This window comes from Eptesicus fuscus, chromosome 11, assembly GCF_027574615.1.
Source record: "Eptesicus fuscus isolate TK198812 chromosome 11, DD_ASM_mEF_20220401, whole genome shotgun sequence".
Classification (NCBI taxonomy): domain Eukaryota; kingdom Metazoa; phylum Chordata; class Mammalia; order Chiroptera; family Vespertilionidae; genus Eptesicus; species Eptesicus fuscus.
Genome location: NC_072483.1, coordinates 23,938,814 through 23,966,535, shown reverse-complemented (window position 1 = coordinate 23,966,535; position 27,722 = coordinate 23,938,814).

Here is a 27,722-nt window from a genome sequence, read left to right as displayed (position 1 = left end):
AATTTATTCCTCAAAGACATGATAGGCCTTGTATATAAACACAGGTCCAACATTCCAGAAAATGTATCAATTTTATGAAATAAAGGTACATTGTTATTGTGGAAAAAACGATATAGCCATTGAGATGACAAAGCAGGAAGAGGCTTTTAGTGCTGTTAAGTCCAATCACAGAGCATCCTTCTTCAGGAGGCCGTGTAGTGAACAACTGTGGTTTCCATTTGTGGAACCAAAATATGACGGAGTGGCTATTTTAGAAAGCTTTAGTAAGTTAACTTTAGCATTAAAGTAGGTAGGTTAGATAGAGATTGCAAATATCTTGATTTTGGTTATAATTATCTTAAAAACAATGTTGGAATGTCCAATTTAATATGTCTGTGTGTGTGTGTGTGTGTGTGTGTGTGTGTGTGTGTGTTCATACATTTGTCCTATGTATTGAATTTACTCTTTAAGTTTATCTCTGGCTCAATTTATAGTTTTGAATCTGTGAATAGGCCATTAGAACAGAACAGTGACATCCCAATGTACTTCTAAAGGAGGAGCCAGTAACCCGTCATTTAGAGCTACAAATGTGCTTTGTGTAGTTTCTTTTTTATGGAGAAAGATACATGGAAAGGAGGAAAAAGGGGAGGGAGAAGGAAAAAAGAAAGGAAGGAAGGAAGGAAAGTAAAACAGAGAAGCGAAAAACTTCTGAGAGAGAGAACGTATGAAAAAAAAAAAGTTCTCTTGATCTAATTATATGTTTCAGGTGGGCTGTATGTTTTATGACTTAAAATTCTAATACTAATGGGACACTCTGTCAGAACTACAAACTGTATGCTAGAGTTTTATAGCCTGTGATATTTTTTATTTGCCCATTTTGTGATGTCTGCACAGAGTTCTAAAATCAGTGAGATTAGATATGTACTCTGCTTCCCACAACTCAAGCAACTTAGCAAATGCATACACATATAGCACACTTAGGATACAGTAGTTAAGAAGGCTCTATAAGGTGAAGGGATTAAGCAAAAATGAACAAACAAACAAACAAACAAAAACCAAGAACAATTCATAGACACAGATAACAACATGGCGATTACCAGAAGGAAAGGTCGGTGGGGAGAGGTAGAAGCGGGTAAATGGAGGATAAATGAAAATGAGACTTGACTTTGGGTAGTGAGCACACAATACAATGTACAGATGATATATTATAGAATTGTACACTTGAAACCTATATAATTTTATTAACCAATGTCACCCCAATAAATTCAATAAAAATTAACAAAAGGATAGGTCTATAACCAGTAGCTATCAGGCATACATAGATTTAAAATTTCAAGAATCATACCGTGTCTTAAAAGAATTACCCAATTGAGAAAAAGACTGTCCTAGGATTAAATTGGTCAAACTTGAATATATTAACTAAGCAGAAATGGAGTCTGTGCTCAAACTCAAGCTCTGTCAATTTAGAAAAATAGGATTGAAAGAAAATAAAAATGGACAGGACATTTATAAATATATCCTTGAAAACTGTTCAAATGTTTTTTTATAGGGAGAGTGAAATGTTTGCAAAAGTATTTCCAAATTGCCTTAAGATTAATTTAAAAAAATAGGAACAACTCATGCAAAATGAATAAGATGAGACTGTTCTAGCTTGACTCAGAGTTTCACTCTTGGTGTGAAGTATAGCAAAAGACAGCTAAATATATTCAGGTTACAGAAAAAAATCAGCAGCTAGTATTATTTCTTGCGGGGGGAGTAGGTGATACAGATAGAATGGCCATCTGGGAGACAAATCTCTGCAAAGGGACATTTATCTGTGGAACAGAAGGACTTCAGCTCTGCAATCTGGTTGCTATATTTGTAGAAAAAAAGCACCACTTAAAAACTTAGACAACTTTTCTGTTTCATGGGTCTTTTTTACATAAAAAATAACTCTGGTTAATATGTTACTTTAAAATTTTGCTGCATCCTATGTGTCTTATGTTCATCTGTACTATGAACTGCTTTGGTTTGATATCAATAGATTAATCTTGGAAGAGAGAGAACGTCAGAGGAGTAAAATATATTACCACCATATTATTCCTCTTCTTTTCCATATTGCATACATTAAATTACACCTACCTCCATTTTCACAATACCCCACAACCATATGGTCCTACCATAGCTTGCAAATGCTTTCAATATGTTCCCGCTCAACTTCTGAAGAGAAAGGATGGTTTGTCTTGGTTCCACTTTACTCAATACATCTTGGGAACTCAAGTTAATCTTAACAACTGATTTTCATATGAGGAAATCAGGCACGGAAAAATTAAATAAGTAAGCATTGTGTGGGAAAGCTGCAATAAATTAAACTCTAAGGGTTTTAAGCTAAGGAAAAGTTAGGCTTAAACGTCTAGTTTGTACTATAAATTTATAGTAATTGAAGCAGTGTTGTATATGTGTCTCAGTATAGACACATAGATCAATGGAACAGAGACCAGAAACAAACCCACATAAATATTATCAACTAGTTACTTTTTTATTTATTTTTTTTACAAATGGTGCTTAAACCATGGGATGTTCTTGTGCAGAATAATTAAACAAATCTGAGTCTCTTAAATCACCTTCATTATTCCCTTCCCATATAAAGTTTTGTATATGATGTCCCTAATAACACATAAACCAAGTGATACAGAGCTGAAAATTCTTGATTACATAAATATAGATTTATTCTACACTGATTTGTGAATTTCTTTCTATCTTATCTAGCTTTAGACATCTTTAGCAATGAGTCTCTGCTCAGAGAGAGATCAGGGTTTAAAGTCAATCTTACTATGATTGTTCCCTTCTGAAATGGCATTAACTTTAAGAGACAATTTTTCATGTGAGTTTCTAGCCAGCCAACCTAAAAGGAAGTAGGTCAGCATGAGGAGTGTGGGCACAGTGTATGAGAGAGCTTGCAATGAGAGAAAAACAAAAGTTGAGTAAAGATTGTCAGTTTCAAGTAAGAATGTGGAAGAATCGAATAAAATAAAGTTTTAAATTTTCACACATTTAACTTGTTTGGTTCAAGGAAAATTTTAAAGATGTGACATTGTGTCCACCGATAATGAGTTGAGGCTGTAAAGCAATTTAAAATTTGTCTGGGATCTTAAATGATTTGAATCTGAGAGATGCAGATTCAGGTCGCGAAGCAAACGGTGCTCTGAAGAGAACACAGAAAGGCAGGGCTTGTAAAGGCAAACACCAAAATAGTGTAATTCTTGCCAGCAAATGAAGGATTGCTGCTAGGTTAACAGGGATTGGTGAGTTCCACTTTGAGAGCAAGCGGGGTGAACACTACAGGGAAGGCAGTGCAGTCCGCGTGTGTCCATGTTTAGGACTCAGCCTGGAGCTGAGCGTAGCAGCAGGTTAGCAGCCTAACAGCAGCTCTGAGAACTGACACCTGAGATGCTCACCGGCTGCACTCCCCTAATCGCCTCCTGACTCTATTTTAAGCGGCTCCCTTAGCAAGGCTTATTCCTTTATTTTTCAATTATCAGTTGTAATCTAAAATTATTTTTGAAGCTTCCTTATACCGATCCCCCCCACCCAAAAAAAAAGTGAAAAGTGACGATTACTAGATGGAACTTTGCTCCTCTTTTTTTTTTTTTTTTTACATCCCTCTAATGAAGCATTTTATTTATGTTGAAAATTCCCCAAAATGGCTACTGTACTTTGAAATTATCTTCGGTAAACTTAGCTAGATTTTGGAAAAATAGAAATTAGAGTTTAAATGTAAATATATTCTTGAAGAAATCTAGAACCTGACCTGGAGGAGATACAGACTTAAAGTGAGGGGGAAAAAAAATCCTGAAAGGATGGCAATGGCTGATAAAATATGTTGCTGGTGCACTTTATGGCTCGGGCTCACTCTCATGGTTGGCTGTCTGCAATTGCAGACTCAATACATCCAGTGGATAGAAAAAAAATGGAAAATTATCACATATTTTAAGTAGAAGACCTAAGCCAAAGTTTATCCTCCAAAACCTGTCTCCAGCAGCAAGGGAGAACATTGCATTGAGAGGACAAGCAGTTCTTCAGGATGGGGCAGTAAGTGGGTATATTTATAGGGGTGGGGGTTCTGGGCTAGAATGATTTAAGTGGGGTGTTATAAGCATTGAGCTAACACAGATGGGGAAAGTCTGTGATATAACTGTTCCGTGTTATAGTACACAGCATCAGGAGTCTTGAAGTGACTAAAAAGTACATTGGCATTTGAAAGTGAGTTGTTTGATGAGGTGAGCAACATATTGTCCTGCTAGGAGAAACTTTTGCCCAGAAGCAAACAATTTGTCCAGATAAATTGGATTATAGTAATTTCCTAAAGCAAACAGTTCAGCCTTGTCAATACAGATGGCCTGAATTTCCAGCAATAGTTAACATTAAATTATGTAAAGAAGATCTCAATGCTCATATTTAAGAGGGAAAAAGCCAAAACAAAAGGAAACCACAAACTTTGAAGCCTTAGTTCACAGTCCGGTGTTCTGCCTTCTTAGTATCTAACCATCAACAGATTCACTAATATTGTGAGGCCATATATATATAATGCATAATATATCTTGCATGTTTAATCAATATTAATTTAATTATGCATATAAATAATCTACACCAGTATCTGTCATATAGAAGTTGCACATTAAAAGCAAGTTTCTTCTCCCTTGAGAGGATTCAAACAAAAAGGTCAAGAGTGAAAATAATATTTTAAGTCCTTGAATGTAGGGATAATAAAATATATTTCTTTTTATGGTCACGTGACAAACTTATTTACATATACATTTGTGATTTGCATTAAATTGTATTGATTGACTGGAAGCCCGGTGCACAAAATTCATGCATGGGTAGGGTCCCTAGGCCTGGCCAGTGATCAGAACTGATCAGGGTCTTCTGGCTGCTGGCTAGGGCCTTCCTTCGTTCCATATATATTTTAATTTCATTTATTATTTTCAAAAATATCAGTATTTTTATTGGATTTTTTTATATTAACTTGGGGATAATTGATATTTTATAAGGTTCTGTCAATGATATCTAAAAACATATATTACTTAAATGTACTTTTGTGTCTTTTCGAGTACTTTCAAATATTTCCTCTTTTAGATTTCTCTAATATCTTACTAAGCTTATTCACAACTATTTAATCTTTATTTCCTATTATGTTTGAGTATTTTATTTTCATTCCATCTTCTAATGGACCATTATTTGTACTTATGAAAGCTACTGATTTTTACATGTTAATTTTTATATCTTTAACTATTTAAAGTATTTTGTCCTTGTGTTAGTTTTGGCATTTATTTTCTGAGATTGTCGAGTTAAGCTGTCAAATTGCCTACAAATGAAAGTAATTTTCATTGCAGGTTTTATGTTTCTAAATTGTTTTCTCTTTTTTTGGTTGCATTGAATAATGTATTCAATAAAATGGTATATTATAATGGAGTTAGTCGTCATTCTTATAATTTAGTCACATATTTCTTCATTTAGTAAAATGTGCATTTTAGGACTGAGGTGTGTGTGAGTGTGTGCATGTGTAAATTTTTACATTATTTTTTTATTAAAATCAAGAATGGATGTTGGTTTTTTATCTAAAAACCTTTTCAGTGTAAGCACTATAAAGACATTCCCCCCTTTATCATTCTTTTAAGTATAATATTTATTTAAAATATTTTAATACTCACAAAGTGTTCCAAAAAAAGAGAATGTCTATGTCTACTTTATGCAGATGATATCTTATATAACAATAGTATAATGTCAAAACCAGAGAATTGACAATGGTACAGTCCTAGTAACTCAAGAGTACAGATGGTATTCAAACTTCCCTAGCTTATGTATTCTTTGGGGGGAAGGAATTGTATATTCTATTAATTATATTGCATTTATAGCTTTGAGTAATTATCATCATATTTGGTATCACATAGACACTTCATTTTGTTACCCCTTGATAGTTACACCTTCCTCCAATCCTAACCTCTAAAACAATTTATCTTTCCTCATTACTATAAACTTATTTTATAAATGAAATTATGTAGCATACAATCTTTGAGTTCGGTTTTATTTTTTTCTCAGCATGTTCCTTTGAGATGTATCCAAGTGTTTGCATGCACCAATACCTATTACTTTTTATGGTTGAACTAGAGGCCTGGTGCACCAGTGGGGTCCCTCAGCCTGGCCTGCACCCTCTTGCAATCCAGGACCATTCAAGAGAGTGAAAGCCTTAGTCTGACTTGTTTCAGTAGAAAAAATATTTTTCATGCAGCAATTGAGACAATAGTAGTTAGCTAAAATTCAATTTCCCCTCTTTTTGTAGCAATTAACCTTTTTTCAAACTGTCATCTATTCAGATAAAGTAGATTTCAAGTACCATGAGATATAAAGATTCATAATATGACAGAATATCTTGGAATCTGATTAGAAAGATCCACTTCTTGCTTTGTTGTGGTAGCATATGACTACTGAGATTTTATTTGCCTTTGTCAGATTCAGTTTGTCAGCTTTATTTCATCTTTTGTTCGACAAATGTAATGTTATACATTTTCTGTAAAAACCAGGAGACAAAGCATGTAGACCATCCTTTCTTATGGCAAATTTTAAAAAAACATCTTACCCACTTAAAAGTTCCTCTGATAATATGATAATGGCCATGCAATGAAATGTTACTTTGCCAAGTTGCCTCAGTGGCTAGGAGAAATGTGCAGCTTTGTGGCTCTCTAAGTATAAGTGAGAGATGACCTCATTTATTTGTAATAGCATAATTAGGTGATTATCTGATTGATGCCTTTTAAATTTTTATTACCTTCAGAAAGTGTCATTGCCAATAACCAATGCTTATAGTTGGACTGTATAAGCAGGTGTGAGCAGCATGTGTATCAATTGGTCAAAATATAATTCAGTCTCACACAGTGTATAATGCAAACAACTTCACAGAGGTATTATTTTTCATACACAGTGGAACTTTGCTATTGCATGTAAGCTATGCTTTTTGCAAAATTGCATTTCCAAAGCTATTTATATAATAAAGCAAATGGCCATAAAATCAATTGTATTTCCTCAGAAATGATGCTATACGTAGGTGTTATACTCTTTATCAAAAATTTATTCTTATAGTAGCTATGAACTAGTGATATAACATAAAATTAAAATACTACCCATTGGAAATATAGAATTCCTGTTCTTGAATATAAGGCATATACTCTCATAAGCATAGTATTTCAAAGTTTCAGATATTCAGAGACCAATCTCCTGATTTTCACTTAAGGGAATTGGAACCCAGTTTAATTATTTGCCCAATATTAGCTGTCTAGTTGGTGATAAGTAGAGGACTAGAGTCTAAATCTCTATACTCCAAGACTAATTATATTCTAATTACTTTTTGTAACCTCTGTTACAAAAATAAAATAAAAAAATTCAAGTTATTTACAAGTGAGTAGTTTGAAGTAAGATCGTGTCAGGCAGATGTGTTATTAGATCTTGCACCTAAAGATCCCCCTTTATAATAAATATATACCAACTACCAGATGTAAACAAGATGCCTCAAAAAATGGAAATGTACCATTTTTATTCCAGATTCTGTTAGAAAAGGAGAAGAGGAATAAGGGTTACATGTTCATTTTTCATTGTAGTGGATATAAGAAATTTACAAAACTGCCTTTCTATTGTTTTCAAGTAACTCATTTATTCAACAAATTTTTATAGAACAATCACATAAGGCAGGACTTGTTTTAATCCTAGGGATAAATAATGAGAAAAATTCATGACTGAATATTGAATATTACTATGCTTCCAGAGAAAGGTCATTTGAGGAAAGCATAGTAAGTCCAAAAATTAGCTAATTTTCAGTCTTCAGTGTGGAAAATCTCTAGTAACTGTGGCCTTATATCTGCATTTTACCATATAGTCCTATAACATTCAAAGAGGGAGGCAGAGAGGAAGGTTTTATTTTTCATGGTAATAGGAAATAGTCCTTCAAAGGGGGTGGGAGGGAAGAGATCAACCAAAGAACTTGTATGCATATATGCATAACACATGGACACAGAAATAGGGTGGTGAAGGCCTGCAGGTGAAGGCCTGAGGGGGGAGGGGACATATGTAATACTTTCAACAATAAAGATAAAAAAATAGATTAAATATATACATTTTTTTTAAAACACACACACTGGTATTCCTGAATTCAATTACTCTACCAAACATCATGAAGAGATATGTAGTTATATATATTCTTTGGTCTTTAGTCTCTATGAAGGTAGTTTAGTTGCTTCTTTCCATCCAGCCCCTGGAGTTAAAACTTCTCAAGGTTGCTTGGTTGGTTGGTTGAAATTGGATTTAGATATCATCTTTTAATGTTCAAATGTTAACGTTAATACTTGGAATACATTGGCTTCTTATGATTAGGAATATCATGGGCCCAAAGTTTGAACTTTAAGAGTACTATAGGAGACAAGGTGTTGCAGAAGACCAGAGAAAAACCAAGCAATGCTTTTAGAGAAAAGGAGTTACACTGTTTAATATGCCGGTGGACTCAGTGGAATAACTTCCCAAATCTGAGTAAAGTAACATGCAAGGGGCTTCTTTTTTATATCTTTCTAGGGTCTTTGTCCCGCAAATATGGATTATGCTTCCGATCTTTTCGCGGGTTTTGCAAAAAGGCCCCAGGGGTCTTGAGATGATATCTGATGGTCTGGCCTGGCACCAGCATTAATAACCACCCCTCCTCCCCCGGGGCTGTGCACTGTTCATCGTTTATGGCCTCTGTGAAATGTGAGCATTTAGATAACAGATTCTGCAAAACCAGTTTATGGGAAAGAGGCAGTGACTTAATTATAGGTTATCAAGAATGTACACTGGGCTTGCTGGCACAGATTCAGATTGCTAGCCCCCCACAAAATATCAGGGTTACATTGGAATTAGCCCTTTTTAGCCTTCTCAAAGGTAGTGACCAAGAATTCAGAAGTCCAGGGAAAAAAATGGTGGCGGAACAGACAGACGTGTCCCGAGCCTTGTCCCGGAGCAGATAGAAAGAACAGCTGAGGGTCACACGGGGAGTGTTTGTTGGTGAGTTGAGGGACAGCTATACTCCAGGAGATGGTGGGGGACTGCTGGATGGGGATCCCCTGACCGGGCAGCCCCCACTGCTGCTGGGTTCCCTCCTGGAGCAACTGGCTCAGACGCAGAGACCGAGCCATCTTAAAGGGGAAAGTGGATGTTATTGGAAGCCTGAAAATCTACAACTACGGCACCCACCGAACAGCTGCGAACCCCAGAGCACTGGTCCCCAATTGGCGCAAACACGCGGATTCAGAGGAGCTCTACACTCCACCACAGAAAGGTCAGATTTTGCCTGGGATAAGGTGAGGTCTCTGCTCTCGGCAGGAGAGAGAAATGTGGGCACTGCAGGAGCTGGAGAACCGGGGAAGTCTGCGCCTAGAAAAATCTGTGGCTGTTGGGGCTGGCGTGATCCGTGAATGTGGAAGGGGGTCCTCAGAGCTGCTAACAGAAAGGAACTCTTAAAAGCAACCCATTTTGATCTGACACAAAAGGACAGCCTAAAAATTTTAAAAGTGTGCCAGCTGCTTAGACCCAAGGGGGGAAAAAAAGATTGCACAGACTTACGCGCAGCCCCGGAGTTCGCACACTTACGCTGGCTCTTTTTTTTTTTATTTGTTTGTTTTTTGTTTTGTTTTTTCTTATTCCTTTAAATCCTTGCTTCTGATTACTAAGCCCAATACATAGGATCACCCAGTTGGGGACACCCTAAGAGACTGCAGGGGAAAGTTGTTTTTCTGGAACCTGGGAATCAGAGCGGGGAATAACCATCAGAGAACCAGCTCTGGGGCAACCCACTCCCACAAACCGTTATTGAATGCCACAGGGAAAGCAGGATCTAAGCACTGGCTAGAGAGGACCTATAGTCCTGGAGGTCAATCCAGAAACACTGCCACCCAGGGGTTGAATCACAAATTGACTCTTCTGTAAACACAAATAAAGGAATACAAGAAATTAAGACACATTGCCTGCTTAAATATCAGGACTGGCTTACAACACTGAGGAGCAGTGGAACGCAGGGAACTGCAATACTGTCCTGACTAGGAAACAGGTGTGCCAAACAGAACAGTAGAGGAAGTGAATGACCTTCACTACTGCACATTTTATTTTATTTTTTAATTTTTTTTCATCTTTTACTTAAGAAACTATTTTTTTCTTTTTTCCTCACTTGATTTTACCTTTTTAATTATTACATTTTATTTTCAATCAGTATTATTACTACTACTATTTTACCTTTTTTTAAAAAAAAAGTATTTTATTTTCTCTTTATTTTACTTTGGGATTAGTGTTCTACATTCTATTTCCATCTTCCATTTAGCATCATTTTACTCTATCTCAACTTTACCTTTATGCCATCACTCTCTTCCTAACTTGTCCCCTTTTGTTGTCTTGTTTCTCTTACCCTTTTCCTGCTTTAGATTTTCCTTCTTTCTTTTTACCCCCTGTTAAAATTTCACCCTACTTCTATATCTAATTTCTAATCACCTGCTCCAAGACCATACACACCTCTCTCTTCTCTGTCTTCACTATCCAAAAAATTGTTTTTCTCTCTGTCCTTTTGTTGTTATTTGCTTGATTGTTGATTATATCGATTTTTTATGCTTGTTTTTGAGATTGTTTTGCTTATTCTTTTTTGTTTGTTTGTTTAGTTTTTGTTTGTTTTTTGCTTCTGTTTTCCCTCACCTCGCTTGATATTAGTTGTTGTTTGTACTTTGTATTCATCTCCAGGTACTTGTTGCTGGCATTTGTTGGGATTAGAGGCTGTTCTATTGGAGTTTTCTCCCCATATATATAGCTTGTTCCCATATTCTTTCGTATTCTCTTTCTTTTCTCTCTTACTTTTTTTTTCCTTTTCCCAATTTCATTTTTGCATTTCTTTCTTTCTTTCCTTTCTTTCTTTCTTTCTTTCTTTTTTTTTTTATCTCTTCTTCTTTCTCTCCTATCCTCTAATTTGCCTTTCTCTGGTGGTCACCTTTATTTGGGGTTATTAATATCATGAATACATTTCTGTTCAGTGCCTTGTGCATTGTACCTGGTTATGTTAAAGGCACAATTTTGTGCCTTTAAATCAATGCAGGAGAGAGAGAACTACATAACCAGACACCCGGAGAAGAGAGACCATGGGGAGACAAAGAAACAGCCTGCATATGAAAGAAAAGCAGGCATCACCAGAAAAGGAAGTAAACGAAATGGAGGCAAGCAACCTGCCAGAGAAAGAATTCAGAGAAATGGTCATAAGGTGGCTGAAAAGAATGGAAGACAAATTTGACAACATGTGTAAGAACCAAGAGGAAATGAAGAAAAACCAAGAAGAAATGAAAAATGACATCGCTTCTGTAAAGAACTCAATAGAAAGCATCAAGAGTAGACTAGAAGAAGCAGAGGACTGCATCAGTGAGCTAGCAGACAAGGTAGGAAAAAATAACCAAGCAGAGCAGCTTCTAGAAAAAAAATTAGAAAGCATGAGGAGAGCCTAAGGGAACTTTGGGACAACATGAAACAAAACAACATCCGCATAATAGGGGTTCGAGAAGGAGAGGAAACTGAGCAAGGAATAGAAAACCCGTTTGAAGAAATAATGGCAGAAAACTTCCCTGATATAGGGAAGAAAAAACCCACACAAATCCAAGAAGTTCACAGAGTCCCAAGCAAAATGAACCCCAAAAGACTGATGCCAAGGCACATTATAATTAAATTGACAAACACCAACGACAAAGTAAGAATCTTAAAAGCAGCCAGAGAGAGACAGAAAGTTACCTATAAAGAAATCCCCATCAGACTAGCTACTGATTTCTCAACAGAAACTCATCAGGCCAGAAGGGAATGGAATGAAATATATAAAGTCATGCAAAAGAAGGGTCTGAATCCAAGAATACTGTACCCAGCAAGACTATCAATCAAAATGGAAGGTGAAATCAGGAGCTTCACAGGAAAAAAAGGACTAAGAGAATTTATTACCACCAAACCAGCAATGCAAGAAATGCTAAAGGGTCTGCTATTAAAAAAAAAAAAAATAGGAAGCGAAGAAGGAACACAGGGGTAAAGAATAAAAATGGCGACAAATAAGCACCTATCCTATCTAATAATAGACAAATATGCAAATTGACCATACCTCCGACACACCCACAAGCCACGCCCACCATCCAATCAGAGCAAGCATGCAAATTAACCCAAACCAAGATGGCTACAGCCACAGAGAGCAAGGTTTCCTAGGTAAAAGAGGAAGCCAAGCTTTCCACCTGCCCTGGCCAGGCCTAAGCCTCCACTCAAGCTACAAAGTTTCAATTATAGAAGGTAAACAAATTCAAACAAATGGAAGCAGAATGGAGCTTGAGAGAGCAGGCCAGGGTTGCCGCCGGCAACAGGGGAAGCAAAGCTTTCCGCACACCCTGGCCGGGCCCACCCGCTTAAGGCAACAAAGTTTCAATTATAACCCCAACACAAATGGCTGCCGGCCGGAGGAGGGAGCCCCAGGCTTGGCTCCGCTCCAGGCTACAAAGTTTCAATTGTAGAAGGACAATAAATTCCAGATACCAGGGCCTCCGCTTGGGTTGACAGGGGGTGACCATGGCCTGCCTGCAAACCACCACAGGCCCCTCGCTCAGGCCGCCCCACAACCCAAGGGAACCCCCACCTGATCAGGGATGTCCTTCAGGGCAAACCAGCTGGCCCCCACCCCTGTACCAGGCCTCTATCCTATCTAATAAAAGAGTACTCTGCAGATTGATCATCACTGCAACACACAATATCACTGCCCCCATGTGGTAAAGATCCTGCCCCCATGTGGACACAAGATGGCCACCACAAGATGGCCAGCAGGAGAGGGCAGTTAGGAGGCACCCTGCCTGCAAGGGAAGGCAGTTGAGAGGGACCAAGCCTGCAAGGGAGGGCAGTTGGAGGTGATCAACCCTGCAGGAGAGGGCAGTTAGGGGTGACCAGGGCGGCAGAGGAGGGAAGTTGGGGGCAAACAGGCTGGAAGCAGAGTGGTTAGGGGGTGATCAGGCTGGCAGGCAGAAGCGGTTAGGGGCAATCAGGAAGGCAGGCAGGCAAGCAGTTGGGAGCCAGCAGTCCTGGATTGTGAGAGGGATGTCCGACTGCCGGTTTAGGCCCGATCCCGGTGGCAGTCGGACATCCCTTGAGGGGTCCCAGATTGGAGAGATTACAGGCTGGGCTGAGGGACAACCCCCCTCCGTGCACGAATTTCATGCACTGGGCCTCTAGTCAATAATAACTTTAAATGTAAATGGATTAAATGCTCCAATCAAAAGACATAGGGTAACGGATTGTATAAGAAAATACGACCCATATATCTGCTGTCTACATGAAACCCACCTCAGAAAAAAAGATGCACACAGACTGAGGGTGAAGGGATGGAAAAGGTTTTTCAGGCGAATGGAAATGAAAAAAAAAGCTGGGGTAGCAATACTTATATGTGACAAATTAGATCTCAAAGTGAAGGACCTAACAAGAGATAAGGAAGGCCACTTCATAATACTAAAGGGAGCAATTCAACAAGAAGAAATAACTCTGGTAAACATATACGCACCCAATACAGGAGCACCCAAATACATACAAAAACTTCTTAAGGATATCAAGGGAGAGATTGACAGCAATACAATCATAGTAGGAGACTTTAATACCCCACTATCACCATTGGACAAATCCTCAGCAAAGAAACATGAATCCTAAATGACTCACTAGAACAGATGGAATTAATTGACATTTTCAGAACATTTCACCCCAAAGCCACAGAATATTCATTCTTCTCAAGTGCACATGTGTCATTTTCAAAGATAGACCATATGTTGGGTCATAGGCAAAGTCTCTCCAAATTCAAGAAGATAGAAATCATATCAAGCATCTTCTCAGATCACAGTAGCATAAAACTGGAAATCAACTACAATAAAAACAATCCAAAAAAAATCAAACATATGGAGACTAAACAGCATGCTATTAAACAATGACTGGTTTACCAGAGAGATCAAAGAAGAAATTAAAAACATCCTGGAGACTAATGACAATAAAAACACAACATTGCAAATCCTATGGGACACAATGAAAGCAGTCCTGAGAGGGAAATGTATAGCTCTACAGGCCTACCTCAAAAAACAAGAAAAAATGGTAATAGATCATCTAACTCAACAACTCAAAAAATTAGAAAGGGAGCAACAAGAAAAGCCCACAGTGAGCAGAAGAAAGGAAGTAATAAAGATCAGAGCAGAAATGAATGACATAGAGACCAAAAAAAAACAATACAAAAGATCAACAAAACCGAGAGCTGGTTCTTTGAAAGGATAAATAAGATTGATGAACCTCTAGCCAGGCTCACCAAGAAGCAAAGAGACAAAATCAGAAATGAAAGAGGTGAAATAACAACAGACCCCATCGAAATACAAAGGATTGTTAAAAAATACTATGAACAACTCTATTCCAACAAACTGGACAACCTGGAGGAAATGGACATATTCCTAGAAAAATATAACCTTCCAAACTCAATCATGAAGAATCTAAACAGCTCAATAGGCCAATAACTATGGAAGAAATTGAAGCAGTCATCAAAAAGCCTCCAGCAAACAAAACCCCGGGGCCAGACGGCTTCACAGGGGAGTTTTACCAAACATTCAAGGAAGAACTAAAACCTATCCTCCTCAGACTATTCCAAAAAATTCAAGAGGAAGGAACACTTCCAAGCTCCTTCTATGAAGCCAGCATCACCCTAATACCAAAACCAGATCAAGAAAACACAATGAAAGAGAATTACAGGCCAACATCCCCCATGAACATAGATGCCAAAATCCTCAACAAAATTCTAGCAAATCGGCTCCAGCAGTACATCAGAAAGATCATACATCATGACCAAGTAGGATTTATCCCATGAATGCAAGGATGGTACAATGCAAGGATGTATCACATTTATGATCTGCAAATCAATAAACGTGATACATCACATAAATAAATTGAGAGATAAAAATCACATAGTCACATCAATCAATGCAGAAAAAGCATTGGAAAAAACCCAACACCCTTTCTTGATAAAAACTCTTAACAAGGTGGGAATAGTAGGATCGTACCTCAACATAATAAAAGCTATGTATGATAAACCCACAGCTAACATCATACTCAATGAGCAAAAACTAAAACCATTTCCCCTAAGAACAGGAGCAAGACAGGGATGCCCACTCTCACCACTCCTGTTCAACATAGTACTGGAAGTATTAGCCATTGCAATTAGACAAGAAGAAGAAATAAAAGGCATCCAAATTGGAAAAGAACAAGTAAAGCTGTCCTTATTTGCAGATGACATTATATTGTACATAAAAAACCTGAAAGACTCCATCAAAAAACTAATAGACTTAATCAATGAATTCGACAATGTAGCAGGATACAAAATTAACGCCAAGAAATCTATGGCATTTCTATACACTAATAGTGAACTTACAGAAAGAGAGACTAAAAAAGCAATCCCATTTACCATTGCACCAAAAAAATTAAAATACCTAGGAATAAACTTAACTAAGGAGGTAAAAGACCTATACACGGAAAACTACAGGACACTGAAAAAAGAGATAGAGGAAGACGTAAATAGATGGAAGAACATACCATGTTCATGGATTGGTAGAATCAACATCATTAAAATGTCCATACTAACCAAAGCAATCTATAGATTCAATGCACTCACCATTAAAATACCAACGGCATATTTCACAGACCTAGAAAGAACTCTCCAAAAATTCATCTGGAATAAAAAAAAGACCCCGAATAGCCACAGCAATCCTGAGAAAGAAGAATAAAGTAGGTGGGATCTCAATACCAGATTTCAAGCTGTATTACAAAGCCACTGTTCTCAAAACAGCCTGGTACTGGCACAAGAACAGACATATAGACCAATGGAATAGAATAGAGAATCCAGATATCGACCCAAACCACTACGCTCAATTAATATTTGACAAAGGAGGCATGAACATACAATGGAGTCAAGACAGTCTCTTCAATAAATGGTGTTGGGAAAATTGGACAGATACATGCAAAAAAAATGAAACTAGAACACCAACTTACACCATACACAAAAATAAACTCAAAATGGATACAGGACTTAAACATAAGACGGGAAACCATAAAAATACTAGAGGAATCCACAGGCAGAGAAATTTCAGACATATGCCGAAATCAGGCGTCCTCAAACTACGGCCCACGGGCCACATGCGGGTGTTTTTGCCATTTTGGTTTTTTTACTTCAAAATAAGATATGTGCAGTGTGCACAGGAATTTGTTCATAGTTTTTTTTTAAACTATAGTCTGGCCCTCCAACGGTCTGAGGGACAGTGAACTGGCCCCCTGTTTAAAAAGTTTGAGGACCCCTGGCCTAAATGCCCATCAGCAGATGAGTGGATTAGAAAACTGTGGTACATCTACACAATGGAATACTACGCTGCTATAAAAAAGAAGGAATTCTTAACATTTGCAGCAGCATGGATGGACCTGGAGAACATTATGTTAAGTGAAATAAGCCAGGCAATGAAAGAAAAATACCTTATGGAAAATAAAGAACATTATAACCTGATGAATAAAAAGATAGATACAGAGGCAGTAAAGCACTGAACAGACTGTCAAATTACAGCGGGAAGGCTGGGGAGTGTTGGGGAGGGAGGGAAATAGATCAACCAAAGGACTTGTATGCATGAATATAAACACAGCAATGGACACAAGACACTGAGGGGGGGAGGGGGATGAAGGCATGCGACAGGGGGTAGGGGAGGCTGGGGGAAGGTCAATGGGGGAAAAAATGGAGATATATGTACTAATATATGTAATATTTTAAACAATAAAAAATAAATAAATAAAATAATTCAGAAGTCCACTTACCTTTTTGAAAATGTTAAAAAACAAAAAAACTCTTGATACAGGTTATTGAATAGACCATACTAATACTATGTCATTGTATATAGCATTAGTTTATAGCATTACTTTTTAAATTTTTGTTAAGGCATATTATAGGTAACCAACTAGCTATATGGACAGATTTATGCTATCGAATTAAATTCACAGGCTCTCCTATGTTGGTATAATTTGAATTTTCAGTGGTAGTAGGTTCTGACTGTAAGGTCAAATTATCCAGTGAAAGATACATTAGGTAAGAATCTCAAGGTAAAAGAGTATGTGAGTTGACTTAGAGACAGATATGTTGAGAGTGATATATTTTAAGAATGAATGTATGGCAAATATTACCATTGGTAAAATGTTTTCAGACATATATGTAAACTAAAATTTGTCATTTAAAAAATGGAGTTAATATTATTTTCATGGAGCTGAAAGAAAAATATAGAAGGCTGTGTTTCTAAAAACAAATATCACAATTCATACAACAGGTTAGCATTTACTACATGGTGGTTATTTTCCTTCCATCTAACAAGCTCATATGTAGTTATCTGGTTGTATGTGTAAACAGATCCACTGTTTGACATTTTTTCAGAAGACATCTGTGGAGTATATGAATATTTTTAATCAAGTAGGCTTATACAAAGGACCTTATTTCCAAGCCTAAAAGTGGTTATGCATTAACATAAGGAAGATCAATCATTAAAATAGTCAGATATGGAAAATTTTACATGCACCAATCTATGGGAGATTTCCTGGGTGGCCGGAGTTATCTGGTTGCTCTGAGATTTGACAGAGCTAAAGTGAAGAGAAGTATGTATTTCTAATCTGGATTCTAAGACAGTCCTTCTAGGTCAGTGGTTCTCAACCTTTCTAATGCCGCGACCCTTTAATACAGTTCCTCATGTTGTGGTGACCCCCAACCATAAAATTATTTTCGTTGCTACTTCATAACTGCAATTTTGCTACTGTTATGAATCGTAATGTAAATGTCTGTGTTTTCCGATGGTCTTAGGCGACCCTGCTAGCGGTTGCGACCCACAGGTTGAGAACCGCTGCTGTAAAGCCTAAGACCATCGGAAAACACAGATATTTACATTGCGATTCATAACAGTAGCAAAATTACAGTTATGAAGTAGCAACGAAAATAATTTTATGGTTGGGGGTCACCACAACATGAGGAACTGTATTAAAGGGTCGCGGCATTAGAAAGGTTGAGAACCACTGCTCTAGGTAGTGCAGATTACTTTTCCTACAGTAATTAGCTTGTCTCTTAAAAAAGACTGCCTTCTTCCCTGGCTGGGTAGCTCAGCTGTCCTAATCAGCCAACGTGGTGGGTCAAATTCCCAGTCAGGGCATATATAAGAATCAACCAATGAATGCATAAATAAGTAGAACAACAAATCAATCTCTCTCTCTCTCTCTCTCTCTCTCTCTCTCACTTCCTTTGTCTCTAAAAATCAATAGATATTAAAATTTTTTTTAAATGAAGGCTTTCTGAAATTTGTTCAAAGATAAATCAATCAATTTAATACCAAGAAGTGTATACATGTCTTCTGGTTTGTCTACGTTGTTATATATAATTGTTAATAGTATCTCTTATGATTCTTTGTATTTCTGTGGTATCAGTTATAGCTTCTCTTTCATTTCTGTGTTTATTTATTTGAGCCCCCTCTCTCTTTTATTCTTGGTGAATTTGGCTAAATGCTCCTAAATTTTGTTATCTTTTCAGTGAAATGGCTCTAACATTTATTGATTTTTATTTCTATTGGTTGTTTAGTTTCTATTTCATTGATTTCTGCTCTGATCTTTACTATTTTATATCTTTTATTAACTTTAAGTTTTAGTTGTTCTTTTTCTAGTTCCTTTAGGTATAAAGTTAGTTTGTTTAAGATTTTCGTTGTTGTTGTTTCTTGAGGTAGACTTACATTGCTATGAACTTTCCCTTTAGAACCTTCCCTGGATCCATATATTTTGTTATGTCACATTTGTTTTCATTTGTCTCTATTTCTGATTTTTTAAACTTATTTCTTTGATGGCCCAGTGTTTGATCCAGAACCAGATGGCTTCAATGATGAATTATACCACATATTAAAAGAAGATTTAATGCCAATTCTTCTCAAACTCTTCCAAAAAATTGAAGAGGAGAGAATGCTTTCAAAATAATTTTATGAAGCTAACATTATACTATACCAAAACCAGTCCAGATCACCATAAAAAAAATAAATTACAGGCCAAATAACTCTGATGAACATAGATTAAAATTTCCATAACATAATATTAGTAAACCCAATTTAATACTACATTAAAAGAATCATATGCCATGATAAACTGGGATTTGGTCCAGAAATGCAAGGTCAGTTCAACATCCACAAAACAGTTAACATAATATACATCATTAACAAAATGAAATATAAAAATTACATTATCATCACAATTGATGCAGAAAAAAAGCATTTGACAAAATTCAGCACTCATTTATGATAACAAAACTCTCAACAAATTGGTTTCAGAGGAAATGGACCTCAACATAATAAAGGTCAAATATGATAAATCTACAGCTAATGTCATACTCAACAATGAGTAGTTGAAATATTTTCCTCTAACATTAGAAATAAGAGAATTCCCCCTCTCGTCACTTTTAACAACATAGTATTAGAAGTCCTAGAAATAGTAATTAGGCAAGAACAAGAAATAAAAGGCATTCAAATTGTAAAGGAAGAAAGAAAACTGTTACTATTTTCAGAAAACATGATATTATATATAGAAAACCCTAAAGACTTCACCAAAAAAATTGTTTGAATTCATAAATGAATTCAGTACATTTACAAGATACAATGTTAATATGCAAAAGCTATTATGTCTCTATACTCCAGCAAAAAAAAACAACACACACACACACACAAAAAAAGCAAAAACCTATCAAAAAGATAAGTTAAGAAAACAACCCGTTTACAATCGCATCAAAAAAACACACTCATAGAAACAAAATTTAACTAAAGAAGTGAAAGATATGCACACTGAAAACTATAAGATATAAATAAACAAAAACTATAAAGACACAAAAAATATATTGTACTCATGGATTAAAAGAATTAATATAGTTAAAATGGCTGTACTACCCAAAATAATCTATAAATTCAATGCAAAGCTTATGAAAACTCTAATGGCAGTTTTCAAAGAACTAGAACAAACAATTCTAAAATGTATAGGCAATGCTTACCTCCAATTCTGCCAGTAATAGCCTATCATCTACCCTCAAATAAAAGAGTGTAAGACTCTATTGGGTTACTAAAGAGATTGGAAAACAGAAATTTCTTTAGAGGGAGATTTGTGATATGTTTTGAGCAAAGTAGCAGAACATAACTTGCTACATACTTAAAGCCAAGTCAATTATTTAGCTTGAGATAACTACCCACTCTGCAAATGGCCTTATACTTTATTTGGCACCCTGAGCCCTCAATTAAAATTTTGAGATCTAAAAATTCTATGTTTACGTTATCCCTAGTAATGGGTATGTAAATACATAGACAATAGATTGGGTGAATATCTAAAATGTTAATAAACTGATTTTGAAGAAGGAAAGAATATGATATTAAAGCAGATGAATGTAGGAGGGCACATTAAGTACTTATAATACACTAGAAGCCCGTTGCACGAAGTTTCGTGCAATAGACTTTCACCTGGCTGCTGGCAGCAGTTTTCCTCTGGCCACCCGCGGATCAGAGTACCTCCCGCCAGCACGATCAGCCACCCCCAGAGGAACTCCGATCGGGAGGCGCTCCGATCGGCGGGTGGCCAGAGGAAAACTGCTGCTGGCGGAAAACTGGTGCCGGCAGCCACGCAATCGGCCACCCTGAGTTCCGCCACCAGCGTCTTCCACCGGCCCCATGGGTCCTTCCGCAGCAGGCGGGAGGAGGGGGGGTCGGGGACTCTGGAGTCCCCGGCCGCGCCCCCCCCCCCCCCCCCCCCGCTCTTACCGCCGGCCAATTGGCCACCCTGAGTCCTGCCCCCCCGCGCCTCCAGCTGGCCCATTCGTGGGCATAGCGGAGTGATGCAATTTGCATATTACCTTTTTATTATGAAGGATACTGTGCTTTCGTTTATATTTTAAAAGTTAGTGTTCACATAACATTTATGGGCCTGTAAACAACAAGTTTTTAAAAAATAAAAAGAGGTGAGACAACTAGACCTTAGAAACCAAAACTATTGGAACTTCCATTAGATCATAAAATGCTCAACATTGGGGATTACTTTATATCACAGAATCCTCAGACTTAAAACATTGATCTCGCTGCACGGAGAAGTTTAATAAGTATGTGCTGAATGTAGACAATGAAGGAAAAATGACGTACCTGGAGCTCCCAATCAGACAGTTAGCTTGTATCCTATCTTATTCATTTTGCGATCAATTGTTACACTGGCTACATAAAGAAACAGGGCATACTCCAACCCATTCCCCTGAGGACTAGTACAGGGTATAAAAATATTTTCTACCCAGTCTTATGAGATTCATGTAAAATTAAGATTGGACTTCTTGAGAAATGAAGATGGAAACCTGACCTTGTGCCATTTGGTTACAGTTAATATATTTTTCTGGAAGCCTACATAGGTAATGAAACAGATCTCTGACTAGGGACCCCTGTAATAAAAGCAGAAACCTAAATACTTGGGGCCGTGCAGGTAGGTTTGACTATAAGAATATTAACAGTGACTTTTGTAGCTCTATTTGAAAAATGCACAAAACATACTAGAAGCATGAACATACAAGGAATGTCTATTCATGAAAATGTTATATACATAAAGATATAACCCTGCAATGAATTTAAACTATATAAAACTAACCTACCAAACACCAAATAGGCATCTAAACATAATATTGATTACATTTTTGTTTGTCCTCTTAGCACTTAGCACTTTCAGGAATATTTTCAGAATCTATTATTTTACAAAAGACCAGAAAAGACTGCATCATTTCACAGTAAGCTGAACTATTTAAAATCATTCTTCTGAAAACTTATTTGAATATAGTCATTGTAGCAATCCAAATGTTCAAAGGCAATGCTAAAGATTATAATTGTGATGGATTTGGGAAAGCAGTTAACTCCTACCATGTGTGTCTCTTGATCGTAGCCATTCCCTCACCCTTTCTCTACTCTCCCATCCTCAAGTTTAAAGGCAGAACGGAAAGGGAAGCATGGTTTGTGTGTCCTAAAAGAGCACAAGCATAACCAGGACTATCAGATGAAGGCAGAAGGGAACAGTCTTCATCCTTTGCTGTGGTGTAGTCTGGGATGGATGGATCATGAGCTAATTGGCCTCAGGATTTTCACACCAGCCTTTGGAGCCCTTTACTTGATCATTGCTACAGGGTCACTGATTACGTGTGGCAGTGCTATAGACACCCACATACGGTAAGAAAAGATGTGAAAAGTGAGGAATAGCTGTTAATTAGACAGTGGTGAATGAGCTGTGCAGTGAAAACTTGGGACTGCCATACCCTGAGAAGAAATTAGCCTGCACATTAGTGACAGCAAAGGATGTCCACAAAGGATGGATTTCTAAAGGTTGAGACTTTATTCTTGCCTCAAAGTTCCTTGCATAGCACAGAGCTTTATCATTCACCTATCGCTGTCACAAAAATAACAAGGGCTTTCAGACTTTCTGCTGAACTTTACAGATGTTTGCAAAGCATTTATGAGGCCCTTAGAGGTAAATGTGTTCCACCTGACTTATATAAACACTATTAGGATGAAACTACCTTCTCCGTCATTTTTCTTCTTTCAATGTCTTTGTGTTTGCAGATATTACCTCTGAAATGTAAATGGAACTTCTTTGTTCTCTTACTATGGCATAGACTCTCAATTCTAATATTGAAACAAAAATAGAATCATTGTGCAATGCAGTTGAGGTCCCTTATTTGACATCATATAATAAAGAATCTTTTGCGTGCTGAAAATTTGACACAGAACTCTCAGATATATAAGAAACAATGCAAACGCATGTAATGTTTGCAACCCCCCAGACATTTTTAATAGAATTTTTAGGCATAATATCTTACATAACCAGATAGGAACAGAGTGTTTCAATTCTAGTCTTTTATCATCAGCAGGAAACTAAAAAACAGTGCTTATTCTGCTAAAGAAAAATTTGCTGGTGATTACACTTTTTATAGTTGAGCTCCTTGGATGATTTTATTCACTTGTAAAGAAAGTAGCACTAACCCTCTCATATTTTAACAGAAGAAGAAGAAGGAAATAGATCCATTTGCATCGCATTGCATTGGATTGGATCCTGAAAGAGAATCCTCAATCTTCAGAGATTTTGTTTAAGAGATAGTTTCTATATATACTTGGCAATGACTTCAGTGGCTCTGTAGTTTACAAGCCTTCAACAAATCTAAGATTGATAATGTTCCAGGCAAACAATGATGCAACTGCTCTGGAGAAAACCATTTCCTCTCCCTGCCAATAAATATTTTTTAAGTGGATGAAGATCCAATTGTATTATAAAGCTTAATGCTAGTAAGAATAAGATTTTGCTAATTAAGTTTGGTTGACCACAAAGAGCAAAGCACTGCTTTCTTGGAAAAATTTAGACATCCAAGAATTTCTAAATATCCTGCAGAAAACAGAGACAGAATTAATAAAAACTAATTAAGTTCTGTGAATTGCAGAAAAATTACATTATTTGGATATCTTGTCTTCAGCTGAAATGGGATCTAGCCTAAATGTGGGAGTTAAGATTGATATTAGAGCCCTAGCCGGTTTGGCTCAGTGCATAGAGCATCGGCCTGTGGACTGAAAGATCCTGGATTCAATTCTGGTCAAGGCACATGCTTGGGTTGCAGGTTCAAACCCCAAGGGAGGCAGCTACTCAATGATTCTTTCTCATCATTGATGTTTCTCTCTCCCTCTCCATTCCTCTCTGAAATAAATAAAATGTATTTTTAAAAAAGATTAATATTAGAAATATTATATTCGTTTGATTAATAAAAAGTAGTTTAACAGAAATGCACGTGTAAACTACTTTAATGAGGATGTCCTCAACATTTACAGTATGATAGTGACAACAATATTGACCACTATGATAAAATATTGAGGATTTATTATGCTCCATATACTGTAAGTGATATTTTACATACATCAGATTTATACCCAGGCCAATTTTACGAAGTACTTTTATCCTAAATTTATGGATCATTTAAAGGAATATGTCTGATTCCATAGCTTTGGCTCTTGGCAATTATTTTGATTGTATATTGCTGATTAAAACACCATCTCAAACATAGTGATGTAAAACAACAACAATACTTGATTAACATTATTGTTTATGGCTCTGTGGATTGATGGGGCAAAAGTAAGTGGTTCTCTTAGAGTCTCTCCTATGACTACACTCAGACAGTGACTAAGGCTGGTGTTATCCCAAAGGATTTCTTACTCATAGGCCCGATTATTGTTTTCTTATAGCTTGGGCTTTATCAGAGCAGGGCAGCAGAGTTCCAAAGATCAATGCCTCAAAATAATAGTCTGGAGATAGCTTTGTCATCTTTTGTAAACTAGCCTTCAAACTCAAGCAGCAGCACTTTTGCAGCATTCTATCTATTAGAAGTCATATTTCCAAATAGAGGGGAAGCATGGTCTACTTTGTAATGGAATCAGTGCCAAAAATTTGTGAATATCACTTTATTAATATTTACTTTTTAATTGTATGAAATACACATAACATAGAATTTGCCATCTTAGCCATTTTAAGTGCACAGTTCAGTGGCATTCACATTTCTGGGCAACCGTCACCAATATTAATCTCTAAAACCCTTGCAAAATGGAAGTTTTGTGCCTAACTATACTAATAAAAGGGTAATATGCTAATTAGACCAGGAGACCTTCCGGGAGACCTTCTGGACGTCCTTCCGGACAAAGCCATGGTGGCGGGGCCGAGGCAGAGGCAGTTAGGGGCGATCAGGCCAGGAGGAGAGGGAAGTTGGGAGTGATCAGGCTGGTGTGTATGGGGGGGGGCAGTTGGGGGTAAGCAGGCTGGCAGGGGGGCTAGTTGGGGGCAAGCAGGCCAGCAAGGGGGGGTAGTTGGGGGCGACAGGGTGGCAGTAGGGGGCAGTTGGGGCCAATCAGGCCAATCAGGGGAGAGGCAGTTGGGGGTGAGCAAGCTGGCAGGCGGTGGTCAGTTGGGGACAATCAGGCCAGCGGGGGGGGGCAGTTGGGGGCAAGCAGGCTGGCAGAGGGGCAGTTGGGGGTGATCAAGCTGGCAAAGGGGGGTAGTAGGGGATGAGAAGGCAAGTGGGGGGGCAGTTGGGGGTGAGCAGGCCAGCAGGCAGAGTGGTTAGGGGTGATCAAGTAGGCAGGCAGGTGAGCGGTTAGGAGCCAGTGGTCCCAGATTGCAAGAGGATGTCTGACTGCCAGTCAGACATCCCCCAAGGAGTCCCAAATTGGAGAGGGTACAGACTGGGCTAAGGGACACCGCCCCTGCCCCCCCCCCCCATATGAAATTTGTGCACTGGGCCACTAATGAAAAATAAGTCTCTGTACCCTGTTCCCCCAGCTCCTGGAAACCACCATCCTACTTTCTGTCTACTGAATTTGACTACTCTAAGTATCTCACATGAGTATAATTATATAGTACTAGAGGCCCAGTGCACAACATTTGTGCACTCAGGGGGCTGGGGGGCTCCCTTAGCCTGGATTGTGAGAGGGCGCAAGCCAGGCTGAGGGACCTCACCGGTGTATGATTGGGGCTGGGGAGGGATGCGGGAGGTTGGCCAGCCAGGGAGGGACTGTGGGCGTCCTGTCTTGCTCAGTCTTGATTGGCCAGACCCCAGCAGCAAGCTAATCTACTGGTTGGAGCGTCTGTCCCCTGATGGTCAGTGCACATCATAGCGACTGGTCACTGGACAACTGTCTGCCTCCTGGTGGTCACTGCATGTCATAACGAGTGTGTTATTAACATATTATGCTTTGATTGGTTGAACAGACGACCAGATGACCAGACACTTAGCATATTAGGCTTTTATTATATAGGATTTGTCCTTTGAGACTGTCCTTTTTTACTTAGCATAATACCCTCAAGGTTCATACATGATGAGCATGTGCCAGAAATCACTTATTTTTTAAGGCTAAATAATATGTTGTTGTATGTATACAACACCTTTTGTTCATCTTTTCATCCATAGGTAGACACTGGGTTGCTTCCACCTTTTACCTATTATGAATAATGCCACTATGAACATGGATGCATAAATATCTCTTCCAGGAGTAGAATTGCTACATTATATGGTAATTCTATTTTTAATTTTTTGAGAAACTTCCAATGGTTTTATAAACCATTTTTACACAGTGCATGATCGTTCTATTTTCTCCTCATCCTTACCTCTTGTTATTTTCTGTTTTTTAACTGTCTTAATTGTACTTTTAATTTGCATTTCCTAAAGGTTAGAGATGCTGATCATATATATGTACATGTGTTTTTTGGCTATTGGTATATCTTCTTTGGAGAATATCTACTCAAGTCCTCTGCTAATTTTTAATAAGATTGTTTGTTTTGTTGCATTGTATAAGTTCATTTAATATTCTAAGGATATTAAGCCCTTATCAGATACATGATTTGCAAATAGTTTTTCCCATTTCATGCATTGCTTTTTCATTCTTTGATTTTTTTCCTTTGATAGTTCAAATTTTAATTTAGTCCAATTTATTTATTTATTTTTCTTTTGTTTCCTGCACTTTTAGTGTCATATTCAAGAAATCATTACAAATCCAATGTCATGAAGATTTCTTTGTATTTTTTCTCTAGGAATTTTATAGTTTTAGGTCTTATGTAAGTCCTTTGATCTGATTTGAGTTAATTTTTTATATGGTGTAAAGTAAGTGTCCAATTATTTTTTCTTTTTAATAGATTTATTGGGGTGACATTAGTTAATGAGATTATATACTAGTATATGCCACCAAATTCAATAATCTAGAAATGGCTAACTTTCTAGAAACATAACCTTCCTAGACTAAATCATGAGGAATTGGTAAGGGACCAATTGTATTCCTGTGTGTGTGTGTGTGTGTGTGTGTGTGTGTGTGCACGCGCTACACAAAAATAATGTAAGAAAATACTTTTATAATATTGGGGTACAGAAAACCTTTTAAAGAGTGACATAATAGCAAAGATTGACATACATGGCAAAATAAAAGTTAAAACTTCTGAATGGAAATGAAACAAGATTGAAAGGCAAATGGAAAAATCTGTCTCATATGTGACAGTTATTAAAAAGTGGGTAAAGCAGATAAAGAAATTCTACCAAAAAAATCCACAAACTACCCTGCCATGGATATTCACTAACAATATAAAGAGACAATTCAGAAACAAATAAAACAAAACAAATGACCAATGTTTGAACAACTATTAACGAAAGGAAAGCAATATTTGTTTTCCTGCTGATGTGGCCAATATTAAAAGGCTTGATCTAGTATCTGAAACTTGTTTAGTTACCTATTTGTTCTTCAGTCCACTCTTGCCCTATCTGTCCTTCATTTTTCACTCTAGGAAGACTGACTCCTACAAGCTGCATTACCCAGATACCCATGTCAGCTGCCATCCAGCTGAATTTGTCAAAGGAATGAGCTGGTAGTTGACTCAAGGTTGAATTGAAGATTTGTCAGGTTATTTCTTCCCCCTCTTTCCTTAGAGCTGTGCCTGTGGCTAGTGACACTGCCTCCTTGCCTGCACTCTCAGCTTATTCCAGCTTCCTGCCTCTGATAACACCTCCTCCTTTCATCACCCCTCACCTGTGTCATACCCAGAGGACAAGCATTGGG